At 28.8% G+C, this 19,859-nt stretch overlaps 3 non-coding genes across 3 annotated transcripts; 2 read left to right on the forward strand and 1 right to left on the reverse strand.

Moving 5' to 3' along the window:
• The first annotated feature begins 4,577 nt into the window (after positions 1-4,577).
• On the forward strand, positions 4,578-4,651 carry trnai-aau (transfer RNA isoleucine (anticodon AAU)). Its single transcript has one exon. It is a non-coding gene; the product is annotated as a tRNA-Ile (tRNA).
• Positions 4,652-7,381: 2,730 nt separating this feature from the next.
• On the forward strand, positions 7,382-7,455 carry trnai-aau (transfer RNA isoleucine (anticodon AAU)). Its single transcript has one exon. It is a non-coding gene; the product is annotated as a tRNA-Ile (tRNA).
• Positions 7,456-7,884: 429 nt separating this feature from the next.
• On the reverse strand, positions 7,885-7,958 carry trnai-aau (transfer RNA isoleucine (anticodon AAU)). The gene has a single exon. It is a non-coding gene; the product is annotated as a tRNA-Ile (tRNA).
• Between the last annotated feature and the right edge of the window lie 11,901 nt (positions 7,959-19,859).

Here is a 19,859-nt window from a genome sequence, read left to right on the forward strand (position 1 = left end):
AACAGCGTTTTCTTTACCGCATTGTCACTGGCGATGAAAAATGGTGCCTTTACGTCAATATGAAGCAGCGAAAAGAATGGCTCAGCCCCAAAAAACAAGCGACTCCGCGAGCAAAAAAAGACCTTCATCCTCGAAAGATCATGTTGTGTGTATGGTGGGATTGGGAAGGCATAGTTCATTACGAACTGCTTGAGCGCAACCAAACAGTCAATGCGGAGCTCTACGTTCAACAACTGCACCGACTTAACGAAGCAATTCAGCAAAAAAGACCAAATAGGCGAAATGGCGTTCTTCTGCAACACGACAACGCCCGTCCTCACATCGCCAATATGACCAAAGCCGCGATTCAAGAACTCGAAACTTGGCGCCGTCAGATTTTCATCTGTTTCGATCGCTTTCGAACGCTTTGCGCGGTGTATCGTTCAATAATGACGTGGAATTGAGGGCTTGGTTGGACGAATTCTTTGAGTCAAGACCGGGAGATTTCTATCGCCGAGGCATCGAAAAACTTATTGAACGATGGGAGGAAGTCGTAAACAACAACGGAGAGTATATTATTGATTAAATCGTTGTAGTTTTTTTGTTTAAAATAAATTTGAAAAAAACGCTCATGAATTATTCCTCAACCCATTATTTTTTTAAAGAAAAAGTATTTTATGTTTATTTTTTGTTTTGTTTTAAAGATAACTTTTACATAATATAAATATACAAAAATTAAGAAAAAATATTTTGAAAATCTTTAAAAAAATCGATTTTTATCAAGAAAAAAAACGTTTACTTTTCCCCTTATAATTGGAGAGAAGTAAACTAATTAAAATTTAATAACAATTTTTTAAGATATTAGGAAAATTAAAACTAAATAAGGATATTTAAAAAAATCAAGCAAAATTAATTAAAAATAAAATGAAAACTAATCGTATTAGAAGTTAAGTTTACAAATAACTATTTTAATCAAATATACGAAAAAAACTATTTATTAATTAAAAAAAAGTTGTTTCATCGGCAGAAGCAGGTTTGCGGCATTTTTTCATGCAAAAAAACTCTTCACCAATTTTGTATTTTTTAGGTAAACACGATCGTCAAACTCGAGACTTGCAACTAAAAGCTTCACATTGGTACCACATTTTGTTTTGAGTTGGCAATGCTTCTTCCCAGACTATGCGACACTTTCTGCACCTCTTGTCTTTGTCTTGTCACGGTTTTTTTGAACGTTGCACTTGCTGAGTTTCATCTGAAGTTTCACTGAAGTGACTTTTGGTTTCTTTAACTGTTTTGACTTTTTGGCCTTATTGTCTTGCTTTAGTTTCTCGAGCACCTCAGATGTACTTAGACACTGGCCTTCAACTCTCGGAATGCTAACTCTTTTGGGTTTTTTTCGCGTGCCAATATGGTGGCGCTGTAAAACATTTTTCAAATTGCCTTCGAGTCTTTCTGTGAAGTGTTGAAACATTTGATACGTTTGAGCAGGAGTCACTGATGTTGTTGTTAAATTTTGAAGTTGGCGAATCATTAAAATTTGATGCTGACTGATGTTAGATGATGATACAGGCTGGGATGATGAAGCAGGCTTGGTTGAGAATGATGAAACAGACTTGCATGAAGATGATGAAACAGGCTCAGTTGAGGGTGATGAAGCAGGCTCGGATGAAGATGATAAAGCAGGCTGGGATAGTACTTGAAATTTTTTAGCAATTTGTAATTTTTTAGATAAATAGCAAAGGCTGCCATATTTATTTACGTTTTAAATAATTATATATTTATTAATAATTAAATAAATAATTGCGGCCGTGGCGCAGTGGTTAGAGCACTTGCTTTATAAGCAGGAGATCCAGGTTTCGAAACGAGCTCTGGACAAATTTTCGCGTCACGGTAAGGAAGGAGGCGTGAACTTCCTGGTTAAATGCCCTTCCGCGGTTCTCTGTGACAAGACCGTTAGGACTTCTTGGGGCACCTAAAAATAAAAAATAAAAAAAAAAATTAATAACTATTAATTAGTTTGACCGCACTCATCTTAATGCATAAGTGTGAGCAATTAGCTCGTTTACTCTTCGCCGAAAACATTTATATTGGTTTTTTGCTTATAACTTTCTTCAGGAACTAGCAAATTCAATTTTGAAAAGAGAATCTTGATCGTCATAAAACTTTCTACAAAACAGCCTTTTTTGTTTAGTAAAATTTAGTTTTAGTTTTGGTAGTTTTTCAGCCAAAAAGTCACATTCAAACAACTCATACTTATCTTTAACTGCATTTGTGAAAAATTCCACAAATGGTCCCTAGCGTGTCCATATTTAGTTAGAGATTTTAAAGTTAATTCATTATTTTAGGTTTTAAGACTTTTTGAAAATTAAAATTTGAAAATGCCAATTTTCACAAGAAAAAATACGATATTTCAAGATATTAATATTATCTTTCAAAATCTCTAGCTAAAAAGAAATATAATAATGCAAGTATCAATTTTAAATGTAAAACTATGTAGAAACAAAAAATGATACACCTGCAGAAATTGTACCACGAAAAGTATACCCCCAGCGATTTTTTGTGAAATTTGTTTAATAACATTTTCAAAAACTGTTGCATTTTTTTTTAAATTGCTAAAATTAAAAGCTTTTTTTGTTGTTGTTGGTTGTTAAAATACAATGATAAAAAAACACAGGTCGTTTTTATTTTCATATTTCAGTAATCTAAACCTTACTGATATGACCCCACTTCCCTATATATATATATTTTAGGGTGCGGTTGTGCCTCTCTATAGGGGCACAACCGTTTTTTTCACTAAGTCTAATTTTTGTGTTATAACATTTTCAAAAACCGTTTTTCTTAATTGCAGCAATTTAAAGCTTAATGATTTGTTTATCGAAATACACTGTTAAAAAAACGCATGTCGTTTTTATTTTCATACTCCATTAATCTAAACTTTACGGGGGCTGTTGTGCCCCCACTTCCCCTATATATATATATATATATATATATATATATATATATATATATATATATATATATATATATATATATATATATATATATATATATATATATATATATATATATATATATATATATATATATATATATATATATATATATATATATATATATATATATATATATATATATATATTGCCACTAATAATATATGATATAATAATAGTAGAAACATAATTTATATCCATATCAATAACTAATTAACAGATTTAAAAACAACACATTAGGAAAACATCAAGTTAAAACACTTTTTTTGTAATTCGTATAAGTTGTTCCAACAGAGTAAAAATATTATGGGGAGTTAATTTGTTTCAAGGGGAGTTAATCTATTTCAAAATAGATTAACTCCCCGGGTAATTTTTTACGCAACGGAGTTAATTTATTATGGGGGTTAATTTATTTCATGCCACGGCAAATCCGGTTCCGGCTGGAATTTCCATTTCGGTACACCCCTAGTTTCAATATTAATTTTTAGATCAACAACAGATTTGGTTTTGAAACGAAAGGTCGGAATCACAACAGTTTCAAACAGTTTTAACAAACTTATTAAAAGACATGGCTTAGTTTAGTTGAGATCATCTATATTTCAAGTAAGGGTAGCAGGGTTTTTCATGGTTGTTTTGTAATTAGTTTTATAGCTGGAATCCGAGCTGACCGCCAGGTTTTCAAAAGCTGGCGTAGCGAGATTCTTGTAGAATGTTTCACTTGGCTGGGTTGCAGCTAAAGAATACGTAAAAATCCTATATGTTGCCGAAAAAAAAATCTGATCTCTTCGTGTGATTATTTTTTGTTTATTTTTCGCGAAAGTAGCTGAACTTACTTTATAATGAGGGGCCTATAATATAGGCCCTTCATTATAAAGTAAGTTCATATATACGCTATATAGATACAAGAAACATTGAATACTATACTACGAAATGTTAAATTTTTAAATTTTTTTTCTACGTGTAAAATTTTTTTTGTTTTTGTTTTTTTCAATTGTCTAAACCGTATAGAAAATTGAAAACAAATATTTTACACATTGAAAAGAAAAAAAACACTAAAAAACCTTATATTTTGTTGCAATTCTATAACTTTTATATTTCCTACGTTACCCTATAATATTGGCGCCCGGTGCACGCATGCCCTCTGCGACCCTCCCTTTCGGCTTTGCTGTGTACTTTTATTGCTTTTCTGTATTGCTCCATATCTTTGAAGATAACCATACCTGTTTTTTTTTTGAAAAAAAAGATGCTAGATACGGGTCTACTATAAAGAATATTACTCAAGTTAAATAAATTCCATGCAGGGCCGTTTCTAAAAAATCTTAAACTTTAAGATTTTTTCGAAACGGCAAAACGAAAAAACAGGTACGTCAACTCTCTTTAAGTTAAAGAGAGTTGACGTACCTGTTTTTTGCCGACTAACGACTTTAAAAAAGTCCTCGTTTACTGGCATTTGTTGACTACCGCCTAAAGGCTTTTTGGAATGATTTTTTTTTATTTTTTTGTTTTTTGTTTTTACTAGACATTCGAAAAAAGCCAACTTACATAATAAAAAGTCTTATATAGTAATTTTAGTGCAATAAATTTTTAATACATATTTAAGGATATGACGGCCGGTTAGCTCAGTTGGTTAGAGCGTCGTGCTAATAACGCGAATGTCGTGGGTTCGATCCCCATACTGGCCATGTGGGAACTTTTTAGAATTAATTTACTGAAACAGTTGACTTAATTTGACAAATAACTTTGATAACGATTTAACAATGGCAATCTTGGAGCTTTTTAACTACTTTTTTTTTGATATATTGAGAGGAATTTCCAATAAAAAAATATTTGAATGATGGATGAATGGACACGATAAAAAGACGCATCTTTGTCAGATGCTAATTTTCCAATGGATTTGATATACGGTTTTCAAGAAAGATCAGAAGTAAGAGTTGATCCTAGAAGAAATCGAGTACATTACCGTTCATAAATATAGGAAGATCTAATTTATTGCAAAAACAATTAGTTAAAAAAAAATTGAGTTTAATCTGATTTAAAGTTCACCAGCCACCAAAAGCTTCATTTTGTAGCAGAAGTGAGTTCCTTTTTAAACTCAAATGCCCCCTCCAAGCAATCAGAGAGTGTAAACTTATAATCAAGATAAGAATAAATGGTACTATCATCAGTGAACAATGCCTCCTTAGATTTGAGAACTTCTGGGAGATCGTTAATGTAAATTAAAAAAATTGTAGGGACCAAGGATAGAACCTTGAGGAACCCCTGAAGTTACAGAATAAGAATAAGAGTGCTGTCCATCGAGGAATATTTTTATACTACGATTGGTAAGGAAGGATTCAGGGGCGCATCTGAATTCAGTCAAGTGCTGCAACTGACGGGTAAAAAAATAAATATAAATACTGACATTATGACGTCTACAACCGTCTAATATTAAACTTACGATTTTTTTATTTTTGTTAGAAAAATTGTTTTGAGAAAAGTTTACTATGCTTAGCAGAAAATGAAAAAATTATTTTATAAAACTTCCTAAAGTAAACTATACTTTGCAGAATCTGCAACAGTTATTTAATTGGTTGTAAATGTACGCCGTTGTACCAGGATTTAACTAAAGTATTCTCAAAAAGGTATACTATTGTTAAATTATGTTAAGTAGAGGTAGATTTATAAAGCGTTTTTTGACTTTTAACATGGCATAAATTTTGATTGAAAATGTTCTGAAAAAAAGTTTAAAACTATTTTGTTTATTCAAAACATAACTGTTTCACCAATTTGAAGCAAAAGTATCGTAATCTTTGTTTCTACCTTTTTTTTTATATTTACATTTTTTTCTGTGTTTACAAAATACTGGCCAAAATTAATCGAGTCAGACTATGTTTTTGTTTGTTTTTTAATTTTAACCATATTTAAGGATCGTATTGGTTAAAATGCTAAAAAACAAGCTTATGGCTAGTTAACTTAGTTTTGAATCCTGCTTACATTAAGATAAGTAAAACTAAGATATAGGTTTCTCTTTGCAATCGCAAAAATTGTTACTTACCCTCGCCCTCCTCCTTCTAAAACTTTTTATGATAGCACAGCGGGCGTAGTTACGTCACTTACAACATGGCGTGTGGTGCTTTCTTTTTGACGGGGTAAACTAAAAACCTGTGTCCGCCCTTTTTTGACGGGGTAAACTAAAAACCTGTGTCTAATTCAATAATCTTAAAGAGGTTACATGGTACACTGTAAGAAAAAAGTTTGTGCAGAATACCAGCATGCCAAACCTTATCAAAGGTTTTAGAAATATTAAAAGTCCTAACCTCTCCACATCTATCTAATGCACGATAAAACCGATTGGTTATTACCGTTAATAAATCAACAGTAGAACGAGAAAATCGAAATCCGAATCGATGATCAGAAAGTAAGTTTTAAGATTCAAAATGAGAGTTAAGTGTTTGTTAAATAAACATTCAAAAACCTTGTTTATGACATTAAGAAGACAAATGGGACGGTAGTTAGACGAGTCAGATCGCTCTCCAGAATTTTTGAAAAATGTATGTATAAAATGGAAAAATCATTTAATAACTTTATTTTTATTTAAACAATAAATAATAGCATTTTATTTTTGTATTGTATAACAGTTTAATAAATGTTTTCGATTCTTTACCGTAATTCGAAATGCTTCTTTCGTAAGGAACTGTTACGAAAGTCTTTTTTCGAAATAAATCGTTTCGCAAGTTTCTTTTCGCAAGTACGGAATTTAAACTTTTTAATTTTTAGTATAACGCGTTACGAAGGTGTGTAAACTTCGCAATAGCAATAATAATTTCAAATGACGGGTGCAAAATTATTGTAAATCTTGTATTTCGGCGAAAAAGCCTACCCGCGTCGTCCGGTGGACGTCCTTAAAAGTGTAACACAATGATATATTATATAACTAGATGTGTAACTTTTTGCCCTTTTTACAAATGGCGGATTAAATTTGTAAACAAATATTTTTAACTTTTTTTTTCTTAAATGAAATAAATTTGTTTTAAATTTAAATACTATTTACGTAAAAGTGTTACGCGGAAACTATAATATTAGTAAAATAATAGTTTATGATTCCTTAATTTATTTTCGATTAAAAAGGGATTAAAGTTTTGAAAAGAAAAGTAAAACGACAGACGCTTTATGAATTAAAATACTTTTTAATAAACATAGGCTCATAAAAAAACTTATATAAGTATTTTATAATTATTACAATTTGTTTTAGAATTATCTTTAATTTATTAGGAACTTTTGACTTGCATTTTTATCTTTTATTCCTCAGTTCGGCTTCAGCTTTTTACAAATGGCGGACTATTATTATAAACAAAAAAAAAAGCGGCTTCAATATACACTTAAAAAAATAATTTTAGTATAGTACAATTTTTTTTAACCATAGTGTTTATCATGGCCGGTTAGCTCAGTTGGTTAGAGCGTCGTGCTAATAACGCGAATGTCGTGGGTTCGATCCCCATACTGGCCATACATTTTACAAATTTATTGTCATATATCTTAAATATCTCGAGTTTGTTAAAAAAAATTATTTATAGATAATCAGTGCTCGAAGCAAAACGGGATGCCATCCCGTCACTTTTTTATAAAGTATAAACCGCCACCTTTTTATTAAATCTCTATATATAACAATGATTAGGCAGGATAGTATTTTTAATTTGCCGAATATCATCCCGTTACTTTTTTTTCTCCACTTCGAGCACTGTAAATAATAACGCAAATATTGTGGGTTCGATCCCCATTTTGGCCTCGTAAGTTTTCATTATTTATAAAATAAATGATTTAAAAAAAAAATTTTTAATAATTAATAGATAATCAAAAAAATTAATGTCGAGTATTAAACTCGATTTAAGATTTGTCCATTCCGCGTATTTTGGTATCATTAAAATAAAACCAATTATGGCCAGTATGGGGATCGAACCCACGACATTCGCGTTATTAGTACGACGCTCTAACCAACTGAGCTAACCGGCCTTATATTACCGCAATAATAAAATTATCTTATTCCAAGTTACAGTGACCTGCTAAAAAATTTATTCAAATTAATGACATATTCCATAAGTATTATGGAAGTATAAAACAGATGGAAGTTCAACCGCATTGAAATGCTTCGGGACTATGCTTGTAACGTTTTGTTTTGTAAACAAAAGCAAAACAACATCAAGACTGTACTTAAACACTAAATCTTTTTAGGTTTACGCAAATTATTTGTTTATTTGTTTGTTTATTTGTCTGAAAGCATTAATCTTGCAATCGATTTTTTAGTCACTTCCTGATTATATATTTTCTTCAAATTTTGCATACATACTCTTGCTTGATGACAATGCAATATTCAATAATTAGTTCTGTAATAAGTAAATGAATTTGGTTAATTTTAAATAAGTTTATTTTTTATATGGAAAAAAGAATAATAATTTTTAAAGTAAGTATATATAGTATATATTGATTGTTATTATACTTATTTGCATGTTTGGCATATTTAAATAAGGCCTTGACTTCGTTAACGGAATCTCTGTGGTTCGAGACCCGGACCTTCATGAACTTTTTTGTTTTTTTACACACGCATACAGCCGAATTTTATTAAAATAAAACAGTAATACCAGAAAAAATTGATTGCAAAACTTGTGTTTTAATAACATATAAAATGCATTGGATTTTAAAAATTCGGTTTTTAAATTTTCTTGTCTTAAACTTCATATTAAATGAATTGAGTATTACAAGCATGAATGGAATCATGAGGGAATCATAAACTTTTCAGCTAATGAAACTTTATGCTATAGTAGTTTAGAAAACATTTTTTTTTTTGATTTTACGAAAATTGTTTTTGTTGTCTTTTTAACAAAATGTCGTGTTCATGATTCGAAGCAAGAAAAGAATCTTTAACTAACATATGCTTTTAAAATAAAGTGATTCTATTTATTACCGAGTTTTAATAAACCTTTTGTTGTACAGTTACAATTACTAACGGTTAAAACAATGTAGCGTATTATTAAAATAATTATTTTTTTAATGTTTTAGTGAAATCATTTCAGTGAATTTTTGTTGTTTTTATAAAAGTTATAAAAATTTTTGACTGATAATTTCGAAACAAAGCTATTGCATCTCGGAATTATTCAGAACGGTAACGGTAACGAGAAATCAGTTAAAATTAAAAACGAGCAAAATGACTGTAAAACCCAGCCGACGACACGAGGGACAAGGGAAGCATGTGTCACCTTCCCCCTTCCCACTTTTTCGGTGAAGGTTTTTTTTTCATTTTTCTATTTTTTTAAAGAAATTTCTAGATATAGAGGACTTTTTATAGAAATTGACGATTGTACCCCTTCACTTTGAAACCCGTGCCTTCGGTCATGAACATAAAAAAATTTAATCATGCGAAATTCGTTAAATAGCGATAAATTCCGAAAAAAAAACTCTCAGAAACGAAAAAGTTTTATTCTCTATGTTTCTAGAAATATTTTGATATTTTCATTCAAATTTTCCTGGGCATAACTGCTGCGCTAATCAGTAAATCAAAAAAAGATCAAATAAAATAAATACTCAAATAATTAAAATTACTTGGTGATCCCTTTAAGCACAAATGATTCTCAAATTTTAAAAATTTCCTTTTTTATTAGAAACTTAAATGAACTTAATGACTTTGGCATACATTTTAATCCTTTTTGATAACTATTCCATATATTTAGTCTTCGATATGCAATGCTATATTAAACATATTTATTAAAGTTTTGAGGCAGTTTAAATAAGTTACTTATATTTGCTCTTAGATAATAGTTTTCATTTATGTTTATTTTAAACTTGTTATTAAAGTTTGCAGGAGAAAGATTATTATTGAATCGATACATAAAAGTTAAATGCTGATAGATATTTATTTCATAAACATCCATCATTTTAATACTTTTCATTATAGGTTTGGCGCTTGTTTTTAGAGTAAATGATTCTGCTAGCATGAATTAGTCCAAAATATATTAGTTTGAGGCTTTGTTTATTGATATATGAGCGAACTCAATACATCATACCTATTATATTAGTGATTTTAGATTAAATATATCTTATTTGAGGAAGCCAGGATAAATTCTCATCAAAAAAAACTCATAAGAATCTAATACTGCCTTGTTTTTTAATTATGTTATCATTTAAGATAAGGTCAGGTAACTTAAGAGGAAGGTTTTCTTCTTGTGTTTTTTTATGGAATAATATATAGTTTGTTTTCTCTGAGTTAAGTGAGAAATTGTTAGCCCTAAACTAATTATTTACTTTATTTAGTTCAATATTCATATCTAAGTATAATTTCTTGATATCATTATTAGTAAGAATCTATATAAATTAAAAATAGAAGTGGACCAGGATAGATCCTCGGGGGACTCCACATAAAACATTTAAAACTCCAGATTGTATATTACACACGTAATGTTTTCTATTGGTAAGAAAGCTTTTAATCCAATTGTAAGTTTTATTAATTATACCATAGTGCTTTAGTTTATCTAATAGGATGCAATGGTCAACTGTGTCAAAAGCTTTTGATAGGTCAATAAATACTCCTAGAGTAAATTTGTTTTATTTAAAACCATCAGTTATTTGATTAAGTAATTCAATGATTGCATGCTCTGTTGAGAGGTTTTTTCAAAAACTGGTTTGGGTAAAATAATTTGTTTTTAGTGAAGCGACTATCGATTCTGTTATAAATAATACGTTCAAAAAGTTTTGAAAATACAGAAAGTATTGATATAGGTCTATTAATAGTTATGTCTGAATGTTCATTGCATTTAAAAATAGGAATTACTTTTGCTAATTTAAGTACATCAGGGAAAATCCCCGATGTTATTGAGAGCTTGAGTATATGGATCCGAGGTCTGCTTAGACTGATTTTATTGAAGATAACTAAATCACTAAATATTTCAAACCCAGGGTGCGGATTCACAACACTTTCGTAAGTCCAAAATATGCGTAAAGTTTGCGTAAGTTTTGCTTAAGTTCAAAGTTTTTTTTAACAACAACAACAGCAATAACAATACAACAATAACAACAACAACAATAGCAGTATATTTACCAAAAATTTTGATGTACTACATAAACTTGTTTTCACCTTAAATTTAAGGTTAAAAAAATATACACACAATCTATATAATGGATGTTTCACTCTCTCATAGCCTAGCTAAAACAAGGAGAGCGACCATAGTACGGATATATCATATAGTTTTGCAGTATGCCAATAACTTATTAAATAAATTAACTTAATAACTAGTTATTGTCATACATCAATGCTATATGATCATCATATCATAATGATACATCATAATGATGCATCATAAGGATAAAGGATACATCATAATGATGTATCCATACTATATTAACTTATGGTTGTATCTATACTATACTATCTATACTAAATTAAACAAAAATATATACAATAATATTATTGAAGTATATACTTTAACTTGCATAACTAGCATAAAGAGAGAGAGACTCACTCTCTCACTCTCTCTGTGTGAGAGAGAAAATATTTGTCCTAATATAGATACAATATTCACTAAAATATGTAATCAATTTATTAAATTTTCAAATATTTATTTTTTTTATTTATAAATGAGAACAAGACTATTTCAAAATACAATAATCCAAAAATTATCTCTGAGTAATCAGGTTATTGAAGTAAAAAAGTATTATAAACTAAATATTAAACTTACTTTAAATAATGATGCTATATTTTTCGATAATTTTAATTATTCAAAGGTATCAAAGGTATAACAATATTAAGATTATTTTGAATAATAATGCTCTGTTTTTAATTATTTCAATTATCAGGAGATATTAATATCTATGGATAATTTAAATTATTAGAAAAATTAGGCTTTAAAATTGTTTTTTAAAGCCTAATTTCTTGGTAAATAATATTGTTATTTGCAAATAATAAACATATTCTGTTATAGTTTAAATTATTTTGGTAGATCTTTTTTTTTGTATATCTATATGAAATCTCATTGGTGTAGTTTGTTATTGCAAAGGTCAGAATTTCCATAAAAATTTCCTTGATCCACCAGTTAGTCCAAATGGAGTGATGGTGTTTTTCACAATTTAGTAGAATTATTATCTGTTGCTGATGAAAATAGTATTACAACTCTTGAGATGAAAGCATATTGTTCACACTGGTTGTAGCTATTAGATTATACTGTATTTGGTGTCTTGAAAACCTACTACAATACTTGTTATTATGATTTAATCAATACTTGCTCTGTCAAAGAGTCAAACTTTTTTATACTGCATGTACCTGATTCACAGAATTGACTTTATGCTATCCATCAAATATAAAAATCGTGTTTTTATTCATGCAAGTATGGTACCATAAATTCTCAATCTGAAATATCACTGAAAAAAAAATTAAAAAAAACAAGTGGGTTTTAATTCAAACTCAACTTTTATTAATTAATACAATTGAAACATTTTCCATAACATATTATGAAAAATACAATGTATCTTTCATAGTATGCTATGGAAAAGTTGTTGAACTTTTGCTTATGTTTTCAAAATGTTCCTTGTATTTCTGACAATAGAAATTTTGTTTATAAATAGTTTCAAATATACTAGAATGCAATCAAATGTTTTTCTTGAATTTGTTGAAGCAATTTCTTTATTTGATGAAACTGTCATTCCCTATTGCAAATAAAAGTGTTTTTGATTCAAGTCAACTATATGATAAAACAAGACCACTGAAAAGAAAATTTATCAATCATCATGATGTTTTCTTATACCTTAGGGTATGAGAAGTAAGAATGAAAACAAGAAGTTAAAAAAAAACACTTTAGTTTAGCACTTCCATTATTTTATGAACGTGAAGTTTTATGCTTAACTAAAGTACTTTGTTTTAACTTCCTGGAGCAATGCAAGATAAGTTGCATGATCTGATCAGGGGTAAACCAAGACCTTTTTTGGTACTATAGGACCGGTATGGGCGCCAAAAAAGTGCCTCAAATTATCAATTTCATGTTGTTTTTCTTTTCTTTTTTTATATTAAAAATAGAAAAAAAAGTTCTTTCAAATGCTAGTTTTCTGCATATTTTAGCTAGTTTATTTAGCCAGTAATGTTTACAAATAAGGTTCGCTGCAAGTTTAGAGTTAGGGTTGAATTAAATTAATGGGCATTCACTGATGTCATCATATGAATGCCAAATAATTATCTTATATAAGCCCAGGATAATACAATTTGTATTACCCATTTGAATTTTAATAAATATGCCCGAATTATTTCTTAATGAGTACTTGTAATATTTATATTTAAAATAATAGATGTGTAGCATTTTGTTAATAATCGATATCTCATTTAAAAAACCAACGACTCCTATTTGTTCCATTTTTAATCCAATTGTTAATTATTTTGATTATTTTGCTAATAGATACTCAAAATAGATTGAAAAAATGTTTATGCTATACATGCTACTACTTTTAAAAGTAATTGCATGTACAGTGCTGGCAAAAAGTCTTGCAACAAGGCACAATTTTACACAAATCAATGTTTCCACGCCAGTAGGCTCAGTGTTATTATCTTATATTTTCATCTTTAGGTATAAATATATTTATAAAGACAATTTTGTAGCTTAAACAGTTAATTCAAAGAAAATCATGGCTAAGATTCGGCAGCTTAGTAAAGAAGAAAAAGCATGCATTCAACGTCTTGCTAAAAGTGGTATGTCTCATGCAGACATTGCAACAATTTACATGGTTGAACGCACCACAATTTGGCGTGTTGTAAAGCAGGTTATCCCCCTGTCTCCTAAAAAGAGGTCTGGACATCTTAGAGTCACTTCACAGCGTACTGACCTCAGGATGGTAACAATGGTCAAGATGAATCCTTCAATAACCTCTGGTGACCTACAGAACAGCATACCAACACTTTCTAATGTATCAAAGCGCACAATCCGTCACAGACTTTCTGCGGAATTAAACTTACCTGCACGAAGGCCATTTAAGAAGCTATTATTAACTGAAAAGATGAGAAAAAAGCGCATTGAGTTCTGCAAGAAGCATCAAGATTGGACAGAAGAGCAGTGGACACAGGTGATGTTCAGTGTTGAGTCCATGTTTCGTCAGTTCTCTGATGTTAAGCTTTTTGTTCGTCGACCTACTAGTTCTAATCCTACCAATCCTAAATACTCATGCAAAACTGTGAAGCATTCACCTTCTGTAATGGTGTTGGGTTGTTTTTCTGCTCATGGCCACGGAGATTTATACTTTTTGCCCAAAGGAGAAACTATGAATGCATAAAAGTAGCTCAACGTTTTGGATGAATCTCTAATCAATTTCATAATTATTGATTAGTGCACAATTTTTCAACATGATTCAGCACCATGCCACACTGCAAAGTCTGTCAAGCAGTGGCTTGGATCAAAAAACATACAGTTGCTTGATTGGCCTGGAAATTCTCCAGATCTCAACCCAATTGAAAATCTTTGGATGTTAATCAAGAAGCGTGTATCTGCTAAGAACTGCAGTGCATTAGATGGTTTAAAAAATGCTATTCGTCATGTATGGTGTACAGAAATTACATCAGGACTATGTGAAAATCTTGCCAAATCCATGCCCAAACGAATTAGTGCTGTGTTAACAAACAAAGGATATCCTACCAAATATTAATAGTACATCTGTTTAAAATGATTATACAATGTAATAAAAATAATTGAACATGTTTTTGGTGAAAATATAATATTTTTGGAAGTATTATTGTTTTTGGAAGTAATTATGAAAAGTAATTATGATGTTGCAAGACTTTTTGCATTTGTGTACACACTGCAAACATTGATTTGTGTAAAATTGTGCCTTGTTGCAAGACTTTTTGCCAGCACTGTACATGCAATTACTTTTAAAAGTAGTAGCATGTATAGCATAAACATTTTTTCAATCTATTTTGAGTATCTATTAGCAAAATAATCAAAATAATTAACAATTGGATTAAAAATGGAACAAATAGGAGTCGTTGGTTTTTTAAATGAGATATCGATTATTAACAAAATGCTACACATCTATTATTTTAAATATAAATATTACAAGTACTCATTAAGAAATAATTCGGGCATATTTATTAAAATTCAAATGGGTAATACAAATTGTATTATCCTGGGCTTATATAAGATAATTATTTGGCATTCATATGATGACATCAGTGAATGCCCATTAATTTAATTCAACCCTAACTCTAAACTTGCAGCGAACCTTATTTGTAAACATTACTGGCTAAATAAACTAGCTAAAATATGCAGAAAACTAGCATTTGAAAGAACTTTTTTTTCTATTTTTAATATAAAAAAAGAAAAGAAAAACAACATGAAATTGATAATTTGAGGCACTTTTTTGGCGCCCATACCGGTCCTATAGTACCAAAAAAGGTCTTGGTTTACCCCTGATCAGATCATGCAACTTATCTTGCATTGCTCCAGGAAGTTAAAACAAAGTACTTTAGTTAAGCATAAAACTTCACGTTCATAAAATAATGGAAGTGCTAAACTAAAGTGTTTTTTTTTAACTTCTTGTTTTCATTCTTACTTCTCATACCCTAAGGTATAAGAAAACATCATGATGATTGATAAATTTTCTTTTCAGTGGTCTTGTTTTATCATATAGTTGACTTGAATCAAAAACACTTTTATTTGCAATAGGGAATGACAGTTTCATCAAATAAAGAAATTGCTTCAACAAATTCAAGAAAAACATTTGATTGCATTCTAGTATATTTGAAACTATTTATAAACAAAATTTCTATTGTCAGAAATACAAGGAACATTTTGAAAACATAAGCAAAAGTTCAACAACTTTTCCATAGCATACTATGAAAGATACATTGTATTTTTCATAATATGTTATGGAAAATGTTTCAATTGTATTAATTAATAAAAGTTGAGTTTGAATTAAAACCCACTTGTTTTTTTTAATTTTTTTTTCAGTGATATTTCAGATTGAGAATTTATGGTACCATACTTGCATGAATAAAAACACGATTTTTATATTTGATGGATAGCATAAAGTCAATTCTGTGAATCAGGTACATGCAGTATAAAAAAGTTTGACTCTTTGACAGAGCAAGTATTGATTAAATCATAATAACAAGTATTGTAGTAGGTTTTCAAGACACCAAATACAGTATAATCTAATAGCTACAACCAGTGTGAACAATATGCTTTCATCTCAAGAGTTGTAATACTATTTTCATCAGCAACAGATAATAATTCTACTAAATTGTGAAAAACACCATCACTCCATTTGGACTAACTGGTGGATCAAGGAAATTTTTATGGAAATTCTGACCTTTGCAATAACAAACTACACCAATGAGATTTCATATAGATATACAAAAAAAAAGATCTACCAAAATAATTTAAACTATAACAGAATATGTTTATTATTTGCAAATAACAATATTATTTACCAAGAAATTAGGCTTTAAAAAACAATTTTAAAGCCTAATTTTTCTAATAATTTAAATTATCCATAGATATTAATATCTCCTGATAATTGAAATAATTAAAAACAGAGCATTATTATTCAAAATAATCTTAATATTGTTATACCTTTGATACCTTTGAATAATTAAAATTATCGAAAAATATAGCATCATTATTTAAAGTAAGTTTAATATTTAGTTTATAATACTTTTTTACTTCAATAACCTGATTACTCAGAGATAATTTTTGGATTATTGTATTTTGAAATAGTCTTGTTCTCATTTATAAATAAAAAAAATAAATATTTGAAAATTTAATAAATTGATTACATATTTTAGTGAATATTGTATCTATATTAGGACAAATATTTTCTCTCTCACACAGAGAGAGTGAGAGAGTGAGTCTCTCTCTCTTTATGCTAGTTATGCAAGTTAAAGTATATACTTCAATAATATTATTGTATATATTTTTGTTTAATTTAGTATAGATAGTATAGTATAGATACAACCATAAGTTAATATAGTATGGATACATCATTATGATGTATCCTTTATCCTTATGATGCATCATTATGATGTATCATTATGATATGATGATCATATAGCATTGATGTATGACAATAACTAGTTATTAAGTTAATTTATTTAATAAGTTATTGGCATACTGCAAAACTATATGATATATCCGTACTATGGTCGCTCTCCTTGTTTTAGCTAGGCTATGAGAGAGTGAACCATCCATTATATAGATTGTGTGTATATTTTTTTAACCTTAAATTTAAGGTGAAAACAAGTTTATGTAGTACATCAAAATTTTTGGTAAATATACTGCTATTGTTGTTGTTGTTGTTGTTGTATTGTTATTGCTGTTGTTGTTGAAAAAAAAAAAAAAAAACTATTGTTGTATTATTTAAATAAACAACTTAACGTAAAGCAGTATAAAATTAAGATAAAATTATATTTTATTGGCAATAACAAACAAAATCTGAAATCTTTTATAATAATAAAAACGCCATTTTTAAATATGATTAGATGATTTAAAGTTACGCCAAACTTAAGTCAGAAAATAGCAGACGTAACATTTCTTGCGTAAAGTTTGCTCAGCACTTTTTAGGAAAATGTTGTGAATACCGTTTTTTAGACTTAATGCGTAAGTAATAACGTAGGAATTTCGAAAGTTTTTGTTTATGCAAGGTTTGTGAATAACACTTAGCGTAACTTTGAACTTAAGCAAAACTTACGCAAACTTTACGCACATTTTAGACTTACGAAAGTGTTGTGAATCTGCACCCAGCTACGCAAGAGTTACGCAAAAGTTGTGAATCCGCACCCTGGTGCTTTCTTTTTTTTAAAGAGAAAAAGGCTTCTTCAAATTCTTTATAGTTGAATTCATAATCATACATGATAGCGTTATTTGCGGGTTTTAGGTAGTTTTTAAATGAATCAGATGTTTGACTTATTTAATTTGCGAGATTATGATCAATATTTATAAAATATTTGTTAAATTCTTCCGAGATTTGTTTTTACAGAATATGTCAGTGTTGTTAATATCATTTCTTTTTGGTAAAGAAGTTGAATTTATTTTTTCATTCCCATTATCTCATTAATGATGGACCACGTTTTCTTATTATCAGGTTTGCATTTAATGATTCGATTACTGTAGTATTTATTTTTAGCCTTTTTGATAAGATTTTGGTAAAAATATTTATAATTTTTGTAGTTTTGCTCATTTTCAGTGTTTTTATTTTTTTTAAATTTATTATAGAGTTTTTGCTTCTTTTTTGAGCATTTTATCAGTGATTTATCCATCCACGGATTGGCAACTGCTTTTGTCTTAATTTAAATTACAGAAAAATATTTAGTATTGTTAAAATCAAACTGAAAAAAGTTATTTTCTTAATAGATAATATTTTCAAGTTCTTCTGATCTCGTTTCTCTTTTATAAGTGTTATCTGAATGTTATTTAAAAAATTTGGTTTTATTTTTTATTGTATCGTTAAACGGCGTTTTATAATTGAGATATCTTATTTGTACGAAGGTTTTCTCAAACTGTATTTCTTTTCATTTTATATTTTTTTGAAATAATTGGTTTATTATTTTTGTATTGTTAAACGGTTCTCGGTGACAGGATCTTACAATCCTTTTTCGAGTTTCCGTGTTCTCATATATTATGTACCAACGACTTTTTTTTCCAGAAAATATTGTTCAATGAACACAAAAAAAAAAAAAATTAAAAGTTTTTACTATGTTTTGTTTTTATTCAAAAAGCAATTAAAACCACTGCTATTTTAGGATTATAAACTAGGTAATTTCAATGAAAAACACTGATTAGTTTGAGCATGCTCATATTACGCAAAAATGGCATCTTTAAATAAAGTCAAACTAAATGTTTCTATGTATTATTTTTCAAACAAAAATGGATTGAATTTTTAGCTAACATATTTTTCTTTAATGAAAACTTGATTTTATTATTTTGACACCAAAATTTCGCGCCACAGATTTATTCATGTGTGATAATATTATTTTAACAACGCAAAAAATTTAGCAGCGTTTTCATTAAATGATACCCGCTAGTTACTGCATATAGATTTACGCTAATTGTACTGATTCCTGTTATCGCCACATATAGTCAATTCAAAAAATACAAAGCAACTTTAACTTCATTTGTTAAATTAAAGAAATCTTAATGCTCACATTACCCTAATCAACCATATCTTCTATGCGCATGCGCGAATCCTTACAACAATACAGAAAAAAATGAAATAGTCAAATACAAATACAAGGACTTATTTAATTTCTGGCATTTTTTGATAAAAGGCTTGGAAAGAAAAGGCAGTTTGTTAAATTACCATGCTGCCAACTACTGCCATTTTCGGTTACTGTTAAAACACTTGTATGGTTTGTTTTTTATTGGTTAACATCACATATAGTATAAATATATACAATATGTAAATGAATAATATATTTTAGAGAATTAATAACGTATAAATGCTTAAATTTGTAAAATAAAGTATTTATAACGAATTTATCTTTGAAAAAAAACTGTTATTGTTTTTGTTATTTATTATACATTTATAAACTTTATCGGCTTGATGTCCTCAATCAAAAATACTTTTCTCGTTAATATTACTAATTTGCTTTATCTAAACAATAGATGCAAACATACACATACATACAATTATACACACACAGAGGAGGCAGCTTTAAAAAGGTACAGCTTTAAAAAGTTGTGTTAATGAAAAAAATTTTCATGAACGCAATTTTTTACAGTTAATTGTTTTGGAATATAAAGTAAAACTTTATATTTCAAATCAATTAATTGCAAAAATTTTAGCAAAACTGTTCAAAGCCAAACTAATAAAAAAAAAAACATAACTTAAGTTGATTTTCTTGAATAATTTAGAAAATATACAAAACAAATCTGATGCACTTAACAATAATAGTAA

Source organism: Hydra vulgaris, chromosome 15 (assembly GCF_038396675.1).
Source record: "Hydra vulgaris chromosome 15, alternate assembly HydraT2T_AEP".
Lineage (NCBI taxonomy): Eukaryota > Metazoa > Cnidaria > Hydrozoa > Anthoathecata > Hydridae > Hydra > Hydra vulgaris.